The sequence below is a fragment of the Gymnoscopelus braueri genome (assembly GCF_963280865.1).
Source record: "Gymnoscopelus braueri genome assembly, chromosome: 1".
NCBI lineage: Eukaryota > Metazoa > Chordata > Actinopteri > Myctophiformes > Myctophidae > Gymnoscopelus > Gymnoscopelus braueri.
Window position 1 is genome coordinate 21,888,110 of NC_137603.1, and position 25,558 is coordinate 21,913,667.

The window sequence follows — 25,558 nt, forward strand, 5'->3', positions numbered from 1 at the left end:
ACTTTCCCCAAATTTAAGCTGTTTATTGTATCCGCCAGGCCGAAAGGCATGGCCAAGGCTATGTTTTGCACCCAGTCTGTCTGTTCGTCCGTCCGTGTGTCCGTCCGTGTGTCCGTCTGTCTGTGAGCAGCTAATCTCCCACACTGTTGGCCCGGTCACTACAAAACTGTGCACACACACTCCCTGGATGCCAAAGCCAAACCTCTGACCTCATTTTTCAGATTATAGCGCCACCAGGAGTCCCGATTTTAGCAAAACACATTTTTTTATATTACTCCTACAGATTTCAACAGATCAACACGGATCTGTCCGATTTTCCATATTCCATCCTGATTGGCTACGATTGGCTTCCAAAGTTTGCAGGGTTGGTTCTTTTGTTTTTAACAAAATGCCTCAAATCATGAACGCGATTTCCGTGAAATTTTGCACGCTCATTCCCACTAAGCCGAGCAAGAAATGCCACCCTTTTCACATTGGCCTGTTATAGCGCCACCAGCAGGTCTAATTTAGCAAAACTCATTTTTGAAACAAAATGCCTCAAATCATGAATGCAGTCTCCGATTGCCGTGAAAGGCCTAAGAAGAAATGGCACCCTTTTCACATTGGCCTATTATAGCGCCACCAGGAGGCCACAATAACCTACCTGACCTGGCGGAGACCTGTGCTCCGAGGAGCACTTTTTCCAGTTGGCATTGTTTTTGGGAACTCTCACTCAATAAATGTGGAAATGGTACTGTAGGAGGGATAAACGACAGTAGTGCCAGGGTTAAGTGATGGGCAGGTGTTTCCATTTGTGCTCTCCTCTTTAAAGTGGCGTGCTAGACCTGGGCTAAGTGCTATACTGTGCATAGTATTGCATACACAAACAATGCTGGCAGGGAGAGAAAGAGCCGGCTCAATGGTGCAAAGTTCTCAAGGACTTTGATTTGAACGCATAGCATAGCAAGCAGCAAACACGTCAAGGCTGGGCTTTGTTGTTGCTTATTATGTACATGTATGTAACTATGTAGCCAAAGCACAGGAGCTTTCATTACAATCAATTGTGTCTGTAAGAACCCACAGTAGCACACAGCGTGCTACGGTGACATTTATACAGTACAGGGACATGTATACAGTAATGTGGCCAATCTCATGATTTTTTCTCCTTAATGGGTTGATCATTCCATCTGAGATTACACAGGGCATTGAGTTAACCATTGGCATAAGCAGGGACTGAAGAAGCTGATTTTTTACTTTAAAAACATGTATTCACTAAAGTGCATGTAAATGCACATTAATAGTCCTGAGTGTGCACACTTCTCTACGGGTAAAGTCAAGTCAGTTTTATTTATAAAGCACATTTAACATCTCCAAAGCTGTAAAGCAACTGCTTTCAGGATCAAGAAACGTGAAGTGGAGTGTGGTGGAGAGAAGGATGAAAGACAGAGACAGAAAGAGAGAGAGAGAGGGAGAGACAGACGAAGGGATCAGTTTATCCATAGCTTGTGGAGGAGAAACCCAGTAAGCCCAGAGGGACACAATCCCAGAATGCAGCAGTGTTCTGCTGAGGACAGGACAGAGAAGTTTCTATCTCTGCTGAGGACAGGACAGAGAAGTTTCTATCTCAGAATACAGCAGCATAAATGCTTGTGACCGTTGTTGTGTGGAGCTTGAAGACGGGGGGAGGGGAGGTAGGAGTATAGGAGTTAAAGAAAAGCAGAGGTTTGATCGCAGAGCAGCAATAGAAGAGGGGAGATACAATGAGGACGTGAGGACGAGGTATAGATGAAGGCAATAAAAAAACGGAATGACCAAGAGACAAAAAGAGATGAAGAGATAGGATGATTAATACACACACGATGAGAGAAGGAAGAAGGAAAGAGAGGGAGTGAGAGTGCGGGGGAGAGAGAGAGAGAGAGAGAGAGAGAGAGAGAGAGAGAGAGAGAGAGAGAGAGAGAGAGAGAGAGAGAGATGATTAGATGTTTCTTTGTATGGATCAGGGTGAGACCATCTAGGCCAGGCCAGTAATCAATCAGACTTGATAAAGGATTGGATAAATCCTCAATCAGGCTCATTCTCTACCTTTATTGGCCTGGCCTCAGTGGTAAAAATTGGGTTGTGCTTCAAATATAGAGGGAGAGAGGGAGAAGGGGGGGAGTCTTTAATCCCACCGATTAAAATCACCCAAAGAGAGTTACACCATGGTTACACTTTGCTTTATTCTAGTAATATATATTTTGTACATGTCTCAGTTTAGCTTGTTTCACTTCAATTCACTTCTTTGCCTTTGAATTGAACTGAATTCAAAATGAGGGAGAGAGGGGCATAGGGATCAGGTTATCCATATAGCTTGTGTAGAAGAAACCCAGTAAGCCCAGAGGAACACTATCCCAGAATGCAGCAGTGTTCTGCTTCTGCTGAGGACCTGGACTGGGATCAACTCGTTTTGCAGTATTCTGATCCAGTGTGGATATAACTTTGCGTCACGAGGCGGGATGACAGCGGAAACCAAGTTTGGTATAATAATCGTTTGTTATAACCATGCTTTATTCCAACTCGTAGCACGACCTGCGAGACTACTCAATTTAGCACATTTAGAACAAAAACAAAGTGGACAACCAGACCGGAAACAATTTGGGAATTCAGAGTAGGTGTGACTAGACTAGTCCAGTTGTTCTCAAAGTGGGGTCCAGGGACCCTCAGGATTCCTGGAGGGGGTTCCAAATGGACCCTTGCAGGTCTGTGACTAACTTTGTACACTCTCAGAGTTTTGTGGGTCCTTGACATGAAAACGTTTTGAGAACCAACGCGCATTGTGAGCTTGTTGGCTATTTCCGGCACGCAGATACGAAAAAAACAGGCATTACGAAGCCATCATGCAATCAGAAACTAAAACCAGACTAAAAGTAAAACATTTCAGCTGACTAAAATATGACTAAATGGATTTTTTTTTAAAGACTATGACTAAATCTAAATCTAAATTTGCTGTCAAAATGACCACGTGGAAAAGCCTGGAGAAGTGAGATTACTGTGGAACAGAGTAGGTTCAATCCCAGAAGAGGACAGAGGAACAGAAGGTTCTAGAAGATGAAGGTGTTGTGTCACTGAGGTCATCACAGTTCACTTTGACTGCATTGTTTGGTGTTTTACTGTGTAGTTTAGCATGGAAGACAAGAAATGACCTCCTTACTGCCCTTTGTTTCTATTGTGGTTAAACTAGTAGAATAACATACAGTGTGTGTGTGTGTGTGTGTGTGTGTGTGTGTGTGTGTGTGTGTGTGTGTGTGTGTGTGTGTGTGTGTGTGTGTGTGTGTGTGTGTGTGTGTGTGTGTGTGTGTGTGTGTGTGTGTGTGTGTGTGTCAGGGTGGTACCTGTGGTCGGGGGTGCCCTTTAACGATACACTGCAGTACCAGTGTGTCTCCTTCTTTGATGGTGTAAATCCTCTCACTGATGTTGTCTTCCTTGACGTTACATGCTGCACCCGAGTGCACGATCTGAGCATTGGCTGGAGCTGTGTACACACACACACACGCACACGCACACGCACACACACACACACACACACACACACACACACACACACACACACACACACAGAGAGAGAGAGAGGGACAAAGGACAGTATAGAATTAGTCAAATATATGAGGCAGTAGTAAGCTTGTTCTGGTATCGATTCTTTAAGTGGCAATGAAATGAAAATCTCTTAAAAGTCCATCTTAAAGGCATATTTCACTTTCAAACATGTTTGGGTCATTTTAACATCTACTCCGGCTTTTGAGAGCATCTTTATACAGCAATACATTACGCATATAAAAAATAAAATGCACGTTGCAATTTGTACTTTTGAATACGTTTTTTAAGGCAAGCACTCCAGTACTTAAACTCAAGAACAAATTTGACAAAGAACAAATTTGACAGAGTAACTTTCACTTGTAGTTGAGTAATGTTTGACCCAAGAATACTAGGACTGGGGTTGAGTACTTTGTCCACCACTGCTGCAAACATGTAATTCCACTGACTGGACCCAGGAGGAGTTTCATACACGGTTGTGATGGGGAGAGAGAGAGAGAGAGAGAGAGAGAGAGAGAGAGAGAGAGAGAGAGAGAGAGAGAGAGAGAGAGAGAAAACAGCAGGTGAGGTGGGATAAGGCAAAGCCCCAGGGGGAGTTGTGGTGTGGAGGAGGAGTGCAGAGTCATGTGGTTAGCATCGATTCGCAGGGAGAACAAATGTTTATTTGCATCTTGCCAGCGCCGTTGCTAAACAGACAGAGAAGGAAGTCTGTGGGCGTTGAGGGCCGGCTCACCTGTGACTCTGACCCGAATAGAAATAGTGCAGCGCATCTGAGGTGGAATGGTGTCTGACAGAGTGCACTGGTTCTAAATATGTCTTTTGAATCCACTCAAAAATGGCTCAAAACAACCTCAGAGAAGGAACAGGAGATGGTGCGTCTGCCCAATTTCTCATTTTCTTCACATACGGGTGATTTGGTTGAAAGTCTATGAGGGAGACAGTCTGGATGAAGACTGAGGCTGACATGTGACAAGGACCGTTAGGAAGACTTGATCCTGCACTGTCACATTTACAGGACGCGTAGCGGCCCCTCTGAGTCAAAACGACTCCCCTGTCAACGTTGTTTGGTACCGATATAACATACTTTGGCTGTCCAGGAGCTGTGTTTTCTTTGGCCTTCGAATGCATATCATCTAGTATTTTCCCATGGAATAAATGTGTGCGTGCAACCATGCATGTGTGCGTGCATACGTGTGTGCATGCATGCATGCGTGTGTGTGCGTGTGCATGCATGCATGCGTGCGTGTGTGTAAGTGGTTCATTTGAATACATGAATGTCTGAGTGGACTGTGCATGTGAGGATTTCATCAGTAGAGCGGTCAACCATTCAACAGTTCATTATTCTGTCAAAGACCTCCTTAGCATATATTATCACAGCTAGCTCTGTCACACACAATGAGTGCACACAGTACCGTTGAACACACGGAGGCAACACATTTCTTTCAGGTGAACATTGTGTACAGAAAGAGCTGGTATATGAGGCTAGCTCAGTCAGACCACCAGCGGATGTAAACAGTGAATAATTGTCCCCTTTCAGGTTGTTAGAACCTCACAGCTCGTTTCCCTCTCCAGAGAGGCAGAGGGGTCGACAGAGTGACTGCCCTGCCTCCGGCACCATGGCTGACTCCAACAACACATGGACACAGAGGAGGGTGGGAGAGAGAGGGAGGAAAGGAAAGGAAAGGAAAGGAAAGGAAAGGAAAGGAAAGGAAAGGAAAGGAAAGGAAAGGAAAGGAAAGGAAAGGAAAGGAAAGGGAGAAGGAAGGGAGCAAGAGAAGGCACAAAGGTTTGGAAAAGAACAAGTAGGTGAGTGAGGAGAGAAAATCAGGAATCACAAACGAGATGTTGTAAGAGGGGAGGAAATGGTGAGAGAGATAATAACGTAGGGAGGGAGAGAGATAAAGAGAGGAGAAAGAAAGAGAGAGTGAGAGAGAAAAGAAGACATGGTGGGGTGAAAGATATTAGAAAGACAACCAAGTGAGTGGCAGGAGAAGGGAAAGTGAGCAAGAAGTACAGTGCAGAGAGATACAGAGACATAGGAACGTAGAAACTGAGATGAAGAAGAAGGGGTAGTTAAGGTGAACGAGAGAGAGAGAAGGGAAAAAAATTAAGGGCACAAAAGAAAGGGAGAAAGAGAGGACAGAGAGGGAGAGAGAGAGAGAGAGAGAGAGAGAGAGAGAGAGACTGAATTGGACAATATAATGACAAATAATTAATTAAAAAACGAAACAATGAAAAATACAAAACTATAATGACTGCACCCATCACATGAACACTTAAAAATGGTGCAACACCACAAACACTGGTGCCCACTCTGCCCTCCATTCAGATCATTTAGGTTGATAGATTATCACAGCTCAGAGAGAACGACCGCCTTGACAGCGCCGTATCACATCGATGCGTCATTGATCAAAATGCGCTGAGGATGGCTGCTGATTGAAAACCCCCCGTCCTTGAATCGTCGGTAAGTTTTCTAAAGTGCTCGATGTAGATGAGCCGTAAGTGAAACGTAACTATCGGCACACGCCTCATCTGATGAAGTGATCCGTCGCGGGCTGCCATGTTTGTTTTTGTTGAGCAGACGGGACATTTCTCACCAAAACTAATGACAGTAAAGGAGGGAGGGTGTCGGGGGACGCTGACAGCCTTATGGAGCACCGTGTGTGGCGATGCGGGTGTGTTTAAAGCGAGAGACGTGACTGTGTGTTTATGTGTATGTGCGCGTGCGCGTGCCTGCATTCCAGCGCGCATGCCTGCGCGCGTCTTGCCGGAGGAATCTCGCAGAAGGTCATGAATCGTGTAGAAACAGAAGCCAGGGAGCAGATTGATATGTGTAGTTACTTTATGGTGGCTGCTCATGCATACAGATGAGGCCTGTCTCAATCCAACTCTTTCAACACAGACCCTTTAGATACGTGCACACCCACACCCTACACTGCCCTCCCATCACAAGCCAGAGGAGAGGAGAGGTGGAAGGAGGGAGAAAGGGACGGAGGGAGGAGAGAGAAATAGAGGGATGACAGAGGGACCGAGGGAGGAGAGAGATGGTGTGAAGAGAGAGGGGTGGAGGAAGGAGAGAAGGGAGGAGAGAGGGATAACGGTGGAGAGACGAATGGAGGAGAGAGTCACAGTTTGTTCATTCTCAGCCTCTTCCTCTGCCTTTGTCATTTAATCAATGGCTTGTCTGGGTTCAGGTAGCGTCTTGGACAGTCTGTCTCCTTCCCTTCACCTCCTTCCATCCAGTCATCATCACATGATTTTCTCCATCCCACTAGTGTTTTGTTCCCCGCTGTTGACTTCCATTCAGCCCCACCTTTTAGTTGACATCTATAAACGATACAATGTTAGAATAATAATGAATCTGATCCTGACTCCAGGAGGTGCATGTATTACCGCTACACCACTGAAAGACACCTGTAGTATCTTAAACACTACAGTATCTTAAACAAAAGCCTCTTTCCAGAAGCTTCGCAAACAAAATCCCAGTCTTTATATTTGTTAGATTTCTCGAAAACAAACACACTTATCTTGGCATTCAGACACTTATCATTGGCTAAAATACAGTTTGGATGGTGCTCCCCCACCTCTGATCAAAGTTAGGCGCCCATGATCATAACTCTTAGGAGCAGTGGATGCCATTAATATAGCACGTCAGTAGAAGGCGTAATGCAAGGGTGTCAGACTCATTAGGTGGAGAGCCATTGGTCAAAATGTGACTTTGTGGCAGATTACTTTTTGTCTGTGTGTGTGTTCCCAACGCTGAAAGGCGCAAATGCTGTCATAGTATTTTGTCACAACAAAACATGAACAAAAACATTCTAGGCTACTGATTTCAGGTCTATGTCTATAGGAGTGTGTATACAATATACATTATTTGCATTTCATTATTTGCATTTCATAGTGCAGCGGTTCTCAAACTTTTTCAAGTCAAGTCAGTATGTATTTGGCTGCGGACCTCCATCTGAAAAAAGGTTTTGTGCCTGGGACCCCAGAGGAGAAGATTAATATTCATTCATATTTATCGTTTTTTTTCTTTCGATATATTTCAAAAACTAAAATAGCAGATCTGCGAGCTTAGAGTAGATCTGCTAGTCAACATATAAATGTTGGTTAAACTGATTGTGATGCTATGTGCTATGTACTGACTGATGGTAATATGAGGTGTGGCCTTCGGTCTTGAGGCCACTTACATTTTCTGAAGTTTAGGGTTTCTTTTACTTGCTGTATTTTCTACCTCACAGGCAGATACTGATCAGGTCAAAAGCTAAATCGATAACGTCTCACGTTGCCCAGATTCAAAATCTGAAGTTCCTATCTAACCAAAATATAATGGCTGACATCCCCTATTTGATACTCCTGAGTGTGTGTGTGTGTGTGTGTGTGTGTGTGTGTGTGTGTGTGTGTGTGTGTGTGTGTGTGTGTGTGTGTGTGTGTGTGTGTGTGTGTGCGCGCGCATGCATGCGTGTGCATGTTCGTGCATACTGTAAGTATGTATGTATGTATGTATGTGTCTGCACGGTTTCTGTTTCTGTTTGTGTTTATATAGTACTAGTGCAGGCCTTTACCAGCACCCCGGTTCGGAGCAGGCCGGTTCTGATGGACTCAACACTTTTTCGTGGGATTTGTGTCACTTTCATTTGCATCCCGTCATTTGCATTTCACGTCACTTGTGGACGATGCCTGTGATTCACGTGATTTATGGGCAACACCCATCGTTTGTGTCGTGTCATTCGCGATATATCCTGTCAGCACTCATAGATCCTAGGAAGAGTTATTTCCATAACATAGAGATGGCCCCTGTCAGGATGCTCTGTGTTGTAGCAGAGTAGAAAGATTTCCTCAGCTGCCAAAGGTGGTACAGGCACTGTACACGTAATTTGCGGGCGAAGCCCGGTGCATCTTGCATTGACTTTGCATGTAACTGTGCTGAACGCAGGTTATGGAGAACCGCTGATCTGACCGACTTCACTCTCGAAATTGCACTTTCAGCAATACATACGCCAAATGTGAAGGCGATATGTCGGACACTTCTGTGATAAGCAAAGGACACACACATACATACAAGACATGCAGATTTGTGGACTTTGTAGAGATAAATAAATGGGTCTGCACGTGTGAGCACATGTGTGTGCGCGCGCGTGTGTGTGTGTGTGTACATGTTTCTTATAGAATGGCCTTGATATGTTTTTTCACAGGCCAAGGTTTCATTACAGCATCTCAAAAGTACATACAATGGCCTGACTGTAACTATTTACCAAATTAAAACTAAAGGGAAAAACTAAAGGTTTCAAATCAATAAAATCAAGTAAACTATGTGACACATTAATGTGTGAAATGTGAACAATAACTATGTTACAGTTCTGAAAATGATTCTACTGAAGTCACAGACTGGCCTCAGTGTACTCTGACAAGACACAAAAGTAGGCTACACAGTTATGATTAAATGTTGTTTAACGTGGATTTCCCACATAAACTCTGAAAAGGGTCTGGAAGCACGTACTCTGTATCCCTCATTGAGATTTCTGCATCTGCACCTCCTGGACAATTACATCCCAGAGCGGGACCTGAGGTCTTCCGACTCGGGCCTCCTCACCACCCCTCGTAGCAACAGGCGGACCCTTGGCGATAGAGCTTTCAGCGTGGCAGCCCCTGACCTCTGGAACTCTCTCCCAATGGAGATTCGCCAGATGCCAACATTGGACTCCTTCAAGTCCGCACTGAAGAGACATTTATTCACCCAGGCTTTTGGCAATTAATTTGTTATTTTTGTGTACTGTAAAGCGTCCTTGGGTTTCTGAAAGGCGCTATATAAATCCAAGTTATTATTATGAATATTCAAATATGTAAATATCGTAAGCACCATCCACCACTACTGCTCAAATCAAAGTGGGTTCTTGTTTCAGCAAGTGGCTAATTTGCATATTGGACGATGATAGGTTTATGGGATTGGTGACATCACACACCCGGCTCTGATTTTGAGGAAATACAGAGAAACTCCCAGCCTGCAGTGGAAGATTGTGAAAAGGATGCTCCGACCGATGGCAAGTTCTGTACATGTGACCATATATTATTTATTTATTTCGATTGATATGAAAGTAGAAATCAGAGCTATAAAATAAGGTGTTCATTTACATGTTTGGTGTTACATTTTCACATCGTAAGGTAAAAAACAAATCTCTGGTCTAAAGTATATCAGAGGACATTGCATCGTCTCCGTGCTTTGTCTTGAGCCTGTGAGCAGACTTGCTCCATCGCGCTGGATTTCAAAGCATATTATTTTGTTTATAAACTTGATCATTTTAAAACAAATATATGGTTAATACATTTTTCTTTGAACTTGACATGACTGATGAACCATGGGAATAATATTGCAACGCTAACCCAAGAGTATGAAAGATGGATTTTACCGCAAGAAGTTGATGTAATAAAAAAAGGAACTAAGAAGTGGAGGACAAATGTAGTAGGACCAATGTAAGTTGATGTTTATGCATCATTATTTTCACGCTGATGTTAGTTCTGACGTTTAGGTGCTGAATGATAGACACATATTTGTGGATTCAGAATGTGATTAAGTCATTTGTTACCTAAATAATTTTTGCAACATTTGTGACAAGGCCCAAAGAAAAGTGCCTCATGGGGGCGATTCAGAATTCTTTAAAATGACAATAGTCTTGTTACCAAAGTGTGGATGTTGAACAACCATGTCATTAACAGTTAAATCTGTCTTAAAAAAAGGCTATTTGAGTTTTCAATACCTTTAGGGATACGGAGATGCACATTTACATTTGAAACCATGTGTGGTGTTGTTGGCTATTGTGATGAATTGTTTTCAGCCAAAGGGTACCTTCCCCTCTATCCAGCATGGCTGTTTGTTTCTGTTATAGGGGAGTGGTGAGGGGTGGAGTTAACCAGCTATTGTTCACACCCATTACCTGGCTGAGGTGTTAAAAACTATACATAAGAAATAATAAAGTCCGCACACTGAAAATTTTAAAAGAAGCTCCCACTCAAGTCTTGACTGGGAGCTTCTTTTAAAATTTTCATTGTGCGGACTTTATTATTTCTTATATATATATCCACTGTTGGTCCTGCACCTGCTGTCCAGTGGATGTGCCAGTTTTATTGTTTCGTTAAAAACTATACAACCTTTTAGAACATGTAGGAAAGAAAAGTGTAGTTCTGTTAAGATTGCTCATATAGACTTACGAGTAAGTCTTCAAAAGGTTTGCTCAATAGAGACTGAGGACAATCCCTCAGGTTTCATTGCTAAAACTGGGTGGGAACAATTACACAGTAAAAACAAAAAAAACGATTTCATAATCGATCCAAAGTCTTCAGGGCAATCCTTCATATTGTGGCACCAGAGGTGAAACAATTGGTTTCCACATCAGTGGGCAATAGGTTTGTTAGCGGTTGTTACTGCAACTGTTCTAGCAACTATCTTGCATTTATGAGTATTGTGTTTTGTTTACCTGACTGCATTGTACAGGCAATTTTATTACTAGCTCAGTGGCCTTGTGGTTAGAGTGTCCGCCCGTGAGACTGAGGTATCGGGATTCAATGTCCCGCCGAGTTAACAAAGACTATAAAACTGAAGAAATTGGTTTTGGAGTTGCTCATTCTTCTCAGCAAAAGCATCCATTGGATGCCAGAACCCAACAATTCTCTTTAGTTCTCATTTCTTCCTTCCTGGATAAGGTCCACTTGGTTTTGGAGTTGCTCATTCTTCTTGGTCAAAGCGTCCATTTGTCCAACTAGTCTCTCTATCTCCTTCCCCCATTTATTCTCCTTCATTAACAGAAGCGTATCTTTGGTTATCAGTTCTTCCTGGCTGAAGTCCAATTGGTTCTGCAGTTGCCCATTCTTCTGAGCAAGGGCATCCTTTTCTCCAGACAGTTTCTGCCTCTCATTCCCACATTTCATTTCCTCCTTCTTAGCCAAAGCCTCATTAGGCCAAAGGGTATATTTGGTTCTCAGCTCTTCCTGGGTGAGGTGGTCAAGTTGGTTCTGGAGTTGTTCATTATTAATCAAAGCATTGTTTTCTCTAGCTGATCCCTGCATCTTCTTCCCACATTTTTTCTCCCCCGTTAAACAAAGAGTATCTTTGGTTCTCAGTTCTTCCTGAGCGATGCCCAGTTGGTTCTGGAGTTGCCCATTGTTTTTAGCTATAGTAACCTTTTCACCAGCTTGTCCTAGTCCATCCTCCCCACATTTCTCACCATCCATTAACCAAAGGACTTTGGTCCTCAGTTCTTCCAGGAGGAGGTCTAGTTTGCTCTGGAGTTGCCGATTCCTCTTAACCAAAGCATCATTTTCTCCAGTTAGTCCTTGTCTTTCCTTCCCCCATTTCTCCTCCTCCATAAACCACAGAGACATTTTGGTTCTCAGTTCAACCTTAGTGAGGTCCAGTTGTTTCTGGAGTTGCCTATTCTTCTTGGCCAAATCCTCCATTTCTACAGCGAGTCCCTGTCTCTCCTTCCCCCAACTAATCTCTTTTGTTCTGAGTTCTTCCTGAATGAGATCCACTTGGTTCTGGAGTTGCATATTGTTTTTACCCAAAGCTTCCATTTCTCCAGATAGTCCCTGTAGCTCCTCCCCCCATTTCTCCTCCTCTATTAACAACTCAGCATCTTTGGTTCTCAGTTCTGCCTGGATGAGGTCCACTTGGTTCTGGAGTTGCACATTTGTCTTACCCAAAGCTTCCATGTCTCCAGAGAGTCCCTGTCTCACCTTCTTCCATTTCTCCTTTTCCAGTAACCAATAATCTTCTTTAGTCCTCAGTTCTTCCTGGATGAGGTCTAGTAGGTCCTGGAGTTGCCCATTCATCTCAACTAGTCCCTGACTCTCCTTCCTCCATTTCTCCTCATCCATTAACCAACATGCATCTTTAGTTTTCAGTTCTTCTTGGAGTTCCCCATTCCTCTCAGCCAAAAACTCCTTGTCTACTACTAGACCCTGTTTCTCCTTCCCCCATTTCTCCTCCTCCATTAACCGATTACCATCTTTGTTTTGCTGTTCTTTCTGGGTGAGGTCCAGATGGTTTTGGAGTTGCCCATTCTTCTTAGCTAAAGCAACATTTTCTCCATCTAGTTCCTGTCTCTCCTGGCCCCATTTATTCTCTTGCATTAACCAATTAGCTTCTTTATTTCTCAGTTCTTCCTGGATGAAGTTCAGTTGGTTCTGGAGTTGCCAGTCCTTTTCCTCCTCCATTAACCAATGAGCATTTTTGGTTTGCAGGTCTTCCTGGATGAGGTCCAGTTGATTCTGGAGTTGCCCATTCCTCTCAGCCAAAGCCTCCTTTTCTACAGCTAATCCCTGTCTTACCTGCTTCCATTTCTCCATTTCCATTAACCAATTCACTTCTTTAGTTCTCAGTTCTTCCTGGATGAGGTCCAGCTGGTTCTGGAGTTGCCCATTCTTCTCAGCCAAAACCTCCTTTTCTCCAGCTAGTCCCTGTCTTTCCGTCCTCCACTTCTCCTCGGCCATTAGGCAACAAGCATCTTTGGTTTGCAGTTCTTTCTGGGTGAGGTCCAGTATGTTCTGGAGTTGCTCATTCTTCGTATCCAAAGCATCCTTTTCTCCAGCTAGTTCCTGTCTCGCCTTCCCCAATTTATCCTCCTCCATTAACCATCGTTCATCTTTGGTTCTCAGCTCTTCCTGCATGAGGTCCAGTTGATTCTGGAGTTGCACATTCATCCCGACCAAAGCCTCCTTTTCTACTGCTAGTCCCTGTCTCACCCTCTTCCATTTCTCCGTTTCCATTATCCAATTAGCTTCTCTAGTTTTCAATTCTCCCAGTTGATTCTGGAGTTGCCCATTCCTCTCAGTGAAAATCTCCTTTTCTCCAGCTAGTCCCTGTCTCTCCTTCCTCCATTTCTCTTCCTCTGTTAACCAATGCGCATCAATTGTTCTCACTTCTTCCTGTGTGATATCCAGTTGGATCTGGAGTTTCCCATTCTTCGTAACCAAAGCCTCATTTACTCCAGCTAGTCGCCATCTCTCCTTCCCCCATTCCTCCTCCTCCACTGACCAATTAATCTCTTTGGTTTTCAGTTCCTCCTGTGTGAGGTGAAGTTGGATCTCGAGTTGCTCATACTTTTTAGCCCAAACATCGCTTTCTCCAGTTAGTCCCTGTCTCTCCTTTCGCAATTTTTTGGTTTGTCTATTGCCTATTGACAGACTCTCTTTAAGGGTGGTAATGTCTTTCTCCTTCTCGTCCAACAGCTTTTGGATTTGGAGGAGTGTCTTTTCCATTGCCTGGAACTCATACTCTTTGAAGGTCTTCTCTGTTGCCTGGCACACTTTCAATGTGCTCTCTTCCTCCATGGCTTTAATCCTTTGCTCTGCAGAGAATAACCTTTCAGCCGACATCCGCAGCTCCTCAAGCAGTTTTGTTTTCTCCTCTTCCCAGCTTTGCTGTTGTGCAAGTATCTTTTCCCGGAGGCTCTGTGAATAATGTTTCATCATCAAGTTGCCATTTGACTTAGACATCTTTACTACTAGTTCTGTGAGGTGTGACGCTCGCATTGCCTGAAACCTGTACGTGGTTATTGTCTGGCCTGTTGTCATCTGCTGTCTCTCATCACCTGAGTACCATGACATGTATCTTCTGAACTGCAAAGTGAAATATTCCAATTGAAGTAGTTTCAGTTATTTTAAAATACCAAAATTATTCTACACTATCAAATACAAGTAGAAAGTTGCAATTAATTGTTTTATTCTGTATCAGCAATAGATTCAGGGGTGTCAGAATACCTAATCAATTATTTGTATTAGTGCTATGTTCACTTAACAACAAGCATAACTGTCTTTGAGTGTGGTATAATAAGTAACAATCCTAAGTACTGTTTAATGCTGATATTCTAAGGTGTGTGACGTAACAGCTGTTGCATAAACTATTGGCTAAATATGGACAGGCAGCCTATATTGAAGTCTTCCCTGCATTGGGTTAACAACCACCAAAGAGCTGGTTCTGGTATGAATACACTTTTGTAATTGAATGTCTCTCAACAAAGCAAGAAGCAACGTTTCAGAAAGTCTTTCCATGGAGAGAACATCAGAGTCTCAGACTTGTGGCCAGTCTATGACGTCAGTCAGCTATATACAGACATACTGTATCTGTGACATGACCCCTAATCTGTGTAGGAACCCTATTAAGAACCCTGTTAGTTCAGTCGATGCACATGGGCGCCTGACACCGTGCCCTTGTAATGACACACTCTAACACAAACAGGCTAGCTTGTAGCCTGCTCACTGGTGTGGTGAGCTACATTAAACTCAAACAGAAGAGGTGACATGCACGGACACTCGTTCACCTCGCGACTCTCTGCTGGGGCACATCCCTTGTAAGTGATTTAAAAAGCTGCAAGCAGCAATAAGCGGGCTCGAGGGATAAGGCAGAGGCAGGAAGAGGCAGTGAGAGAGAGAGAAAGAGAGGCAGAGAGAGAGAGAGAGAGAGAGTGTGTGTGTGTGTGTGTGTGTGTGTGTGTGAGAGAGGCAGTGAGAGAGGCAGAGAGAGAGAGAAAGAGAAAGAGAGGCAGGCAGAGAGAGAGAGAAGAAGTGAACATGCATTAATTAACAAAGTCATGATTTTTGTTCAGTAAATTATATTTGGACTGGTTAAATTGGGGTTTGAACCAGGGACCTACAGACTGGCAGGTAGACAGTGTACTGACTGACCAATTGGATAGACAGAATTGGATTTCATGTGTGGTAAGTTATCATACAGCATGGATTGCTTATTATATATATACAAGCTCATAACGCGTCACATTGTAGATCGGCTGTATGTGGTTACTGTAGGTGTTGTATTAATAATTTAATCTGCAAAGTAACAATAACTAAAGCTGTCATATGCTGTAATTGTAGTAGAGTAGAAGTGACAAAAATGGAAAGTAAAGTAAAAGTACCTCAAAATTGTACTGTGCATTGTAAGCATTTGTATTGGTACTTGAGTAAATGTACATAGTTACTTTTCAGCACCATTGAGGAGCCAATGACTGACAGGCTAGGTATCACCAAGTGCACTGATTGCTAGAGTGCAGAGGGACATGAGTTGATATTAATGGTCTTAACTCAAAATGTATATGTCACAGTACGTTTGGAGAACCAGTACGATTGAAGACAGAGCGCTCGTTTTTAGGCACGGGGCTCCTTCGGGGCGAGGCGGGGCTTTTCGAGACAGGGTTTATTAGCGAGGCTCGCGAGGAGGAGAAGGAGGACGCGGCGCTGCGAGGCGGGGGTTTATTATGCGAGGCTCGCGAGGAAGAGGATCTTCCTCCTCCTCCTCCTCCTCCTCGCGTAATAAACCGTCCTCCTTCTCTCCTTCTCCTCCTCCTCCGAGGAGGAGAAGGAGAACGCGGAGAGGCGGGGCTTTGATGCGCCGACGCAGACCTGTCTTTTGTTGTTCCCCCCCACATAGCAACCAGGACACTACGCTAGGGGAACCATAATATCTATGAGGGGAACGCTGAACACGCGTTCACACGCACATGCTTGTCCATGACGGAGGCGCGCCGTCTAGTAGAGCTTGAGGCCGAGGAAGCGCGCCCTCGCGCCTCCAGGCGCGAGTGCCCGCGCTGACCGGCCGATGCTCTACTAGTCGACTCAGCGCCGTTTGAGTTGTAAACCGATAGGGACAGAATAGTTCTTTTCATGGATCACTGTGTGTGTGTGTGTGTGTGTGTGTGTGTGTGTGTGTGTGTGTGTGTGTGTGTGTGTGTGTGTGTGTGTGTGTGTGTGTGTGTCAGGGAGAAAGTAAAACAAAAGCCAGAACACAATAAAAGTATCTAAACAGTCCTGCTTTCAATAAACCAAAAAAAGCATGAGCGCGTGCGCGTGTGTGTGCGCTTGTGTGTGTGTGTGTGTGTGTGTGTGTGTGTGTGTGTGTGTGTGTGTGTGTGTGTGTGTGTGGCCATATATGTTTGCGCACAAGCCTGGCTTGTGGCTCCCTCTAGTGCTGGGTGGGTGGTAAAAACGAGTGCGCTTTCTTCAATCGTACTGGTTCTCCAATCATACTGTAACATATATACCACACAGCTTAGATTTTTTTGATTAAATCCGACAGTGATGTAAAAAAAAAAATCTGTAGTGTAAAAGTTGCACGTTCATACAATGTGAATGTATATTGTTTCTTGTGTCTGGGTAGCTCAGTTGGAAAAGCTCTTGACTCTCAACCGCAAGGTCATGGAATCGAGTTCTGGCAAAAGCAACACAGCACATGAGTAATCTGGTTCCCTGTTGTATAGAGCATTGTTACAGGTATAGGCTCATGTGTTTGTTAATGTTGCTACGCTTTAACACATTGACTGCCAGAGTTTATTCATAATGTACTCACCCCTGTGCCAGCGATTTGCGTGTTTTTTATTTTTTTTATTTTGTAATTTTTCATTCAAATATGAAGTCTGGCTGCGGTTTTAAACACTTACGACAGATCTACCAGCAGAGAGCAGCAAATCGACACCTTGACCTGCACTCGCTCACTCGCTCGACCCCCCCCCCCCCAAACAGGCTCAAACAGTCAATACGTCATAACCGGATGTGACGTTTTTCGCAGATCGGCGATCGGCTTCAGTTCGATGTGATACACGACCTGGATGGCTGTTCGTCATCCAGACTAAAGAAAATAGAACTAGAGCTCTCCGTTAGTTTTTTATACCGTGTGAAAAAACGTGTTTTTCCCTATTCTCACCTAAAATGCCTAAAAAAGGCCTTCCGAGAACCGGAAACGGAATCTGCGTCATGAATCTGGCACCCGGTGAGTGTGATGTAACCAGAAAACGAAACGGATGATGAAAAATTCACAGAACACTGCGATCACATTAAACATTAAACAGTGAAAATTCCAAAGAACACATGTATTAGATTTTCAGAATTGCGGCAATCAAGCAATGGATTTGAAAAACGCATATATAAGATCTAGGCAATCAATGTGTTAAATGGCCATGGCCAATAACATGGCATTGGGCGCTTAAAGTTAAATATTTGAAAAACTACACATTATTTCAAAGAAAAAGCCACCAGGCCACTAATGAGTTGTGACAGGTGTGATTGGTGATGAGTGAGAGCAGGTGAGAGGGGTGGATCCAATCCATGGGAATAGGGGAAAGGTTGCTGACTAGGGGCGCGTTCGAAAATACAGCACTGAGCGCACTGGCCAATACAAACTAATAGGCGAGTGTGCTCCGGTGCGTAATTTCCGAACGCACCCTAGATGACTCTTTTCTACACCCACCCTCACTAACCTTAACCTCAGTAAAACAACGACCTAACCTCAAGAAACACTATTTGTAAAACTAAGAATTCCAAATGATGATCACCTCAACACGTTGTTGGGGACAGGGATCGAACCAGCGACCTATGGATTCTCAGGCTGCCTCTCATCTCATTGAGCTAGAGATATGGCCTCCCTGATGGTGTCTGTTGATATCTATAGGTTTTTCCGTCCGTTATGAACCAAGCCTCTGTTTCGCTAACTACTCTAGATCACTGGGCATTTTCAATTGAGTGTTACAGCGCCACCCTTTAGCCAATGGTTGTGAGTTTCGGGTCTTCGCCGTTTGGCATAGCCCTCTACCATATTGCCGAGTTTCGTAAAAAGCGTATGCACGGTTGGGCCAGAACTGAAAAAACGGCGGAAAACATGAAAGTGTAGAGATGTAATAAGGCCTCGAAACCTTAATAACGAAATCCTTTCACGTAACACCGGAAAAGTTTTTATTCATTAAATTGAATTGTGGACATGTATAATTATTATGTGTTGTATACTGATGGTGCATTTCCAGTGGAGAGCAATACGTGTAAAATGTTTTCTCCCCTACAAATCCGATTAGCACTTTACTGCCCCGGCCTAGATACTGATGTTCTAGAAAACTCCAGATCTTTCCCAGTAGCCCAAGCATCTGCTATGAGAACAAACAACAACGGAACAGAGACAGACAGACAGACAGACAGACAGACAGAAATTGTCTGTCAGTCTTCATTTCTTTCTTTCTTTCTTTCTTTCTTTCTTTCTTTCTTTCTTTCTTTCTTTCTTTCTTTCTTTCTTCTACTTCCTTCTTCTACTTTACTGAATTCCATCCTGCCATTCACTCGCTAACACGGCATGCATGCATGCACAGGCACATGTCTGTCTGTCTGTCTGTCTGTCTGTCTGTCTGTCTGTCTGTCTGTCTGTCTGTCTGTCTGTCTGTCTGTCTGTCTGTCTGTCTGTCTGTCTGTCTGTCTGTCTGTCTGTCTGTCTGTCTGCCTGCCTGCCTGCCTGCCTGCCTGCCTGCCTGCCTGCCTGCCTGCCTGCCTGCCTGCCTGTCTGTCTGTCTGTCTGTCTGTCTGTCTGTCTGTCTGTCTGTCTGTGATATCTGTGACATGTGCCTGTGCATGCATGCATGCCGTGCATGTGTTAGCGAGTGGAATGGCAGGATGGAATTCAGTAAAGTAGAAGAAGGAAGTAGAAGAAAGAAAGAAAGAAAGAAAGAAAGAAAGAAAGAAAGAAAGAAAGAAAGAAAGAAAGAAAGAAAGAAAGAAAGAAATGAAGACTGACAGACAATTTAACAGAGGCTAGATTAAAAAAATTATAAAGGTTGAGTCAAACAAAAGATGACAAGTCTGATGATAGAGAAAGAGAAAGAAGGGAAGAGAGGGAGAGAAAGGGGGGTAGAGAGAGAGAGAGAGCAATTACTTCTAAGCTCTAGTTAAACTCCCTGTGAGCCCGTTATAGCAGGCACACACACACACGCACGCACGCACGCGTACACACACACACACACACACACACACACACACACACACACACACACACTGAAGCCATTTTACTAATTGATAAATAATACTTCATTAATGTGTCACGCTCCATTTCACACAGCCTTTTAAAGCTCCCATTACAAATGAAGTGTACTGGCTCAGAGAGCTACAGTACAATAGCACACAAAATACCTCACATCCTGTTGTATGCTCACACACGTAGATAGACAGACTGACTGACTGACTGACTGGCTGACTGACTTACTGACTGACTGACTGACTGACTGACTGACTGACTGACTGACTGACTGGTAGATAGCTAGACGAGGATGATTTTTTTTTATTTTGACTCAATATGTAACCATGTATGAATCTAGCATGCATTACAAAGGCTCCAATGCAAAACAATATACACTGCAGCCTTCAATGGACCTCATCAGAAATGTCAGAGGACCACTGCGTTTTCAATCACCAACAGTGTATGCGTGTGTTTTGTTTAACTGGGCACAAAATTAGCACCTGTAATCCAGCATGTGTTATTTTTTATGTTGACACAGACGGATACACATGAAATCCAAACCGTCCTCTCTCATGTCAAGCACAGAAGCATATGCATATTTAGATGTGAAGTGTGATACATCAGTCTGCCTCTCTGAGCTGCTAAGTGATTCTCATTCAGTGTGAGAGAGGCGATGAAGACTGTGATGATGTTAAAGAAGCTATACTGTAACATCTGGCTCAACAACTGACAACCATTATTCCTGTTATTGAGGTGTGAAGGAGAGGAGAGGAGAGGAGGTAAAACAAGTAGAGAAGTAACAGTGAGTGCGGATGAGATGGGAGAAGAGATGCGATGAGACAAGAGGTGACAGCAAGGTGACCTAATGCTTAAAGAGAATGCCTTTGGTCCCTTTAAGAGCTAATTATTCAAGGAGATGATCAAATAGAAAAACAAAGACAGAGACATGCTGCGTTCACTGTCTTCCCAAGGAGAGGTGGAGACACAGCTAAATGGCCTTCTAAACTATGAAAATGGCACATATTTCTATGAATTCCAATCATTTTGAAAACTCCCCAAATAAATAAAATATTGATATTGTTGCACCTTTAGCTGCAGATACTGACGTATAATGCCAATAAAGCTCAATTGAATTGTATTCAATTGTGTTAAGTAAAAAGAGAACACAATATAAGATGCAGATGATTGAAACCATAGCGTCATCTGTCCACAATTATTGTTTAATTATTTTAACTAAATGTAGTCAGCTTATTGCCATCTTACATACATACATACATACATACATATGCAGAGGAAAATGGATGTTTGAACAGGAGGCTTCAACATCATTATTCATTTTTGCTTTAGACTATTGGCATCCATGCTATTTGTAAGTTACCAGCTATTATACTCATCTTACAGTAAATGCAAAACCTTTACAAAAACAACATTTAACATGATTCAACGACTACTGAGCTTCAAGGCTAACTCAAAAGATGGACAGACTTCTCTTAAAGCCCCTGATGACTGTTAGCCGAGTCAACATAACACTACGATTATTTAAAAGTATTGTATTCAAATTATACTTGAGTAAAAGTGCAAAAGGATTTGCACCAAAGTAGGCTATAGTTACAGTACCAAAGTATACTCAATTATTTGTAGATCGGTTATTTTCAAATACGTATAAAATAGGGCTTGAATGGGTAATATATGTTTTGTAATCTGATTATATAAATCTGCAAAGTAACTAGTAATTAAAGCTGTCAAATAATTGTAGTGGAGTTAAAAGTTAGAGTTAAAAGTACAATATTTGCCTCTGAGTAGAAGTAAAAGTATTGAAAATTGTACTTAAGTACAGTACTTGAGTAAATGTACTTAGTTACTTTCCACTACTGGGTGTGAGAACCCTCACCAGGGAAATCAGAGATGTGTGCTGGAAAGGAAAAGGAAAAAAAGACAGAAAAATAAACTTCTACCAGGATTTCTCAAAGGCTATACATAAGATAGACGGCTCTCCTTCCTGGCGTGTAAACGATTGCATCCTACAGCTGAGATTCCATTTGGCATTGGTTACCCTGCTGTACTATCCTTCACCGTGCCTGGAGGTATTACACATCGTTTACTTGACCTGAGGAAGACCTTGCAGTGCATCCAAATCTTTTAAACATTGCCTTGAATCATGGTCTGTTGAACCTGTTTCACCATTCCCCCCAGTGAATACTGAATCACACTGGTAAGACAACCTGAGAAGCCAGTGGACTCTCTTAATTTAAGAGCCTATATTGAGCTTTGTTTTCTTTCTTTTGCCCGGGAACGTTAGTGTGCTTAGGTATTATTGTAATACAGACATGCTGTCTGGTCTTGGTCTTAAACTGCCCTTTTGTATTATTATCATTTTCTTTATATCATAAGTTTGTTCATTTCATTTAGCTTCATTCTCTGGCAATGTGCTGTATAATGTGTATGTGTGTAGATACATTCACCTCCACATGCCTGCCAGTGTTCTCTGTAGAGGCTAGGTCTCAGCCAGCATTTATGCTTGTCTTTCCACGTTCATAAGGCTGTATGGATAGATACTAACCTATATAGGACAGGTGTGTATGAGCATACAGATGTAGCCATGACGGTATGTGTGCAGGTGTGCGTGCAATGCATGTAAAGGTGTGCGTGTGTGTGTGTGTGTGTGTGTGTGTGTGTGTGTGTGTGTGTGTGTGTGTGTGTGTGTGTGTGTGTGTGTGTGTGTGTGTGTGTGTGTGTGTGTGTGTGTGTGTGTGTGTGTGTGTGTATGGCTGGGCACAATGCTCTTATGCACAGGTATGTTATCACTTCGTCTTTAGGTTCAGGAATTTCAAATCCGCCATCTTTCTATATCGCGTCATATCGCGTCATAGCTAATGCAACCGGAAATGAATGCTATTGGTTGGGTAGCTTGTCAATCAAGAGCGGGGGCGGGGAATGAATGCTATTGGTTGTGTAGCTTGTCAATCAAATGATCCCGCCCCTCCTAGAGCATACCCTCCTTTATCGTCAATTTTAAAATAAATGGGACCATAATTTACCAAAACGCATATCATGATGATTGAAAGAAGACTTTAAACTAGCGACTGGAAGCATGTAGTATTTATGACAATGTTTATTAAGGTAAGAAAATCAAGTCTAAAGTTCGTCAAAAACCCACCCACTTGCATTGAGAAAAGTTATTTCTGACACCAGCAGGGGTAAAACAGCGAAACTACAGGCCAATCATATGAACTGTCACTTCCTATATAGACAAAATTCCAAAAGCCAATGCTGGGCCCTTGGTGGGAAGCTGGCAGGGGAGGGTGCTGCACTAGTGACACCTATAGGTTGGTTGGGGCACCTGTTCAGCAGGGAGCGGAACTGGAAAGGACAGGGTGCTGCTCTGCACACATGGACACGTTGCCCCTGTGTGTGTAAGTCACACAGGGTCATCATGCTATGAAAAAAAGCATTCATTCTCCCTTCATGCGACAAGCATCTCCAGGAATTATATATGAGTGAGACGGCTACAGAGTGAGAGGAAGACATAAGTAGTGGGAGAAACTACAATAACTAAGTGAACCATGTCGTGCTGTGTAACGTATTTCACAGGTTCTGGATTTGTTCGCTACGACTCGGTTTAACACAGTGTTGATTTTGACAACCCATTTTGATATAGTTTTAGCTAGTTTTTGTCTAGTTGTAGTCGACTAAATATCATAAGATTTTAGTCGATTAAATCTACAGTTGATTTAGTCGACTAAAATGTATTTTGGCGGTGCCTTGATGGCGTCGTAATGACAATGTTTATCACAACACGTCGCAGCACGACGCGTTGTGAGCTTGTAGATCTGCTATTTTCAGAGCGCAACAACCGAGCGTAACCAAACATAAAATGAATTGTCTTTTAGTTCCACTGGATCTCTTCTGCACTGAGTCCCTCAGCATTTTAGTCTAGTTTTTCTTTGTTGACAAAATTGTCAGTATATTTAGTCTTAGTTTTAGTCATCATATAGCTTGTATTTCGTTTTTGTTTAGTTTTATTCAGTGAAAAAAGGTAGTCGACGAACATTTTTCGTCATAGTTTTACTCGCCGAAATCAACATTGGTTTAACATAAGGTTCTCAGAACCTAATTTGGGCCCTGCTCAGGAAGTAGAACTAACCCTGAATTGTGGGATCCCAGAAAAAAATAGCAGAGAGTTTGGGTGCGATGTTCACAGGTTCTGTAAAGTTTCAGGTTCTAGAAGGTTCTGGGTTACCCTTCCTAGTGAAAAAGACCCAAGAGAGATGAAGAGGGAGGATATGCTGCCCGGTGACATAGAGCTGCGATAACATTTTGCTGAACTCTGCAGATTGTATTCTGGGAATATGGGTGCACGAGAGGAGAAGACTTTTGATCTTTAATCAACAAGTAGACATGCACACACACATGCACTCATGCATGTACTGTACAAAGACGCACACAAATACACAATGACCCCCTGTACCGCTACCCTCTGTGTGTGTGTGTGTGTGTGTGTGTGTGTGTGTGTGTGTGTGTGTGTGTGTGTGTGTGTGTGTGTGTGTGTGTGTGTGTGTGTGTGTGTGTGTGTGTGTGTGTGTGTGTGTGTGTGTGTGTGTGTGTGTGTGTGTCCGCGTGCGTGTGCGTGCGCGTACACGTGCGTCTGTATGTGTGCTTACTGCATACATGCTTGTGCTTGTGCTTGTGTGTGTGTGTGTGTGTGTGTGTGTGTGTGTGTGTGTGTGTGTGTGTGTGTGTGTGTGTGTGTGTGTGTGTGTGTGTGTGTGTGTGTGTGTGTGTGTGTGTGCGTGTGTGTGTGTGTGTGTGTGTGTGTACCATCAGCTGTGATAAATGAAGAGCTACAACAGTTCTGCCCTACATGGACCCTCAGTCTAAAGTGGAACAACCTTCAGTGTGAACCTGACAAAGATAGTGGAACAAAGACAGCCGTACTGCGGCAGCTTAGATGGCTCGCAGGGACGCGATACAACTCCCAAGTTTATCTGGACCGAAAAGGGATTTTTCAACCCATTTCGAGCTGAATAGATTCACACACTAAATATAAATATGTATGTATTCTATTCTGTGTATGAACCTAAAACGTTGTAACGTAGCTGAAGACATTATTTGTCAAGTCGTTGGTTGCCATGTACTAAGAGCTGAATAATGTACTTTTCACCCCAGCAGGGTGAAAAGTTAGCTCAACGGTCAAAGTCTAAAAAACAAAACTACAAAAACAGTAGTTTATCACTCTGGATCCTACTATGCCCCCTGTTTCTTTTTATAACACAGCAGTGTCCTCGCACAGTTTAGGAAAATAATGAACCATTCAGTACCAGGGACAGCGCTACATGGCCCCCTGCAAACAACCAACCTCGTCTCTGTCCATGGTTCCGATCATGTCAGGACCGAGGACGGCGCTGTTCAGCCTGAAGTACACAGCATAATGGCTGCGTTCACCCTGGCAGATACAAGGTTACAGGCTACCATTCATTTTCAATGGAAGCCAGCAAACTGATATTTGTATCTGCTACAAAATCTACAAAGCTATACAATCCAATTTGAGCAGGCTTCAACTACCAGCCTGGTAAACCAGCCCGGTCGCGCGTGAATTCACATTATCATCATGTGTCTTCTGCAGAACTGATCTGGCCCCAAGCGCTGGGTGGGAATTTTGCAGAAACCAAAAAAGTGGGAGAGACAATCAGCGTCTGTCAATCACAGGGCCCTGAGTCTCCAAAAGACGCATGATAATGTGAATTCACACGACCGGGATGGTTTACCAGGTTAATCAACTACCAATCTGGGAACCCATCGCCAAATGAAAAGGAAAAACAGCGCCCTCTGCTGTTTTTTACTATCTCAGTTGGCTCTGGGAGGAAGTTGACGTAGCACCCGTGCGCAAAGAAACCAGGGTTTTGGTCTGCCTTCAGCGCATCACTTCCGGTGGTGCGACTATGTTTTCATTCCCACTAACAATATTTCTACACGGAACACTAACACCACTTCTCCCAGAGAACATGGATCGTTTTGGTTATAAGCCCACTTGTTTCTATGATGAAAGAGCAAGTTAAAATGTGAATATCTTTCCGTGGTTTCTCTGCTCCGTGGACGCTATTGTTAAATGAGTTTCGGTTTGTTTCGAGTGGGGAAGGATCGGCGGACACGCAAATCCCGCCCACTACATTTGATTGGGTAAAGCGCGGCCTGTTTCCTGATCTGAAGGCACGCCCACTTGTAGGCCAGTGCGTACACGATATGACGAACCCC

General features: G+C 43.4%; 1 long non-coding RNA gene across 1 annotated transcript in view; it reads right to left on the reverse strand.

Moving 5' to 3' along the window:
* Positions 1-3,367: 3,367 nt before the first annotated feature.
* Positions 3,368-25,558, reverse strand: part of LOC308093034 — a 43,760-nt gene continuing 21,569 nt past the window's right edge. The window contains exon 3 of the long non-coding RNA XR_013933836.1: positions 3,368-3,490. This is a non-coding gene — a long non-coding RNA (uncharacterized lncRNA). The remainder of the gene's footprint in view (positions 3,491-25,558) is intronic.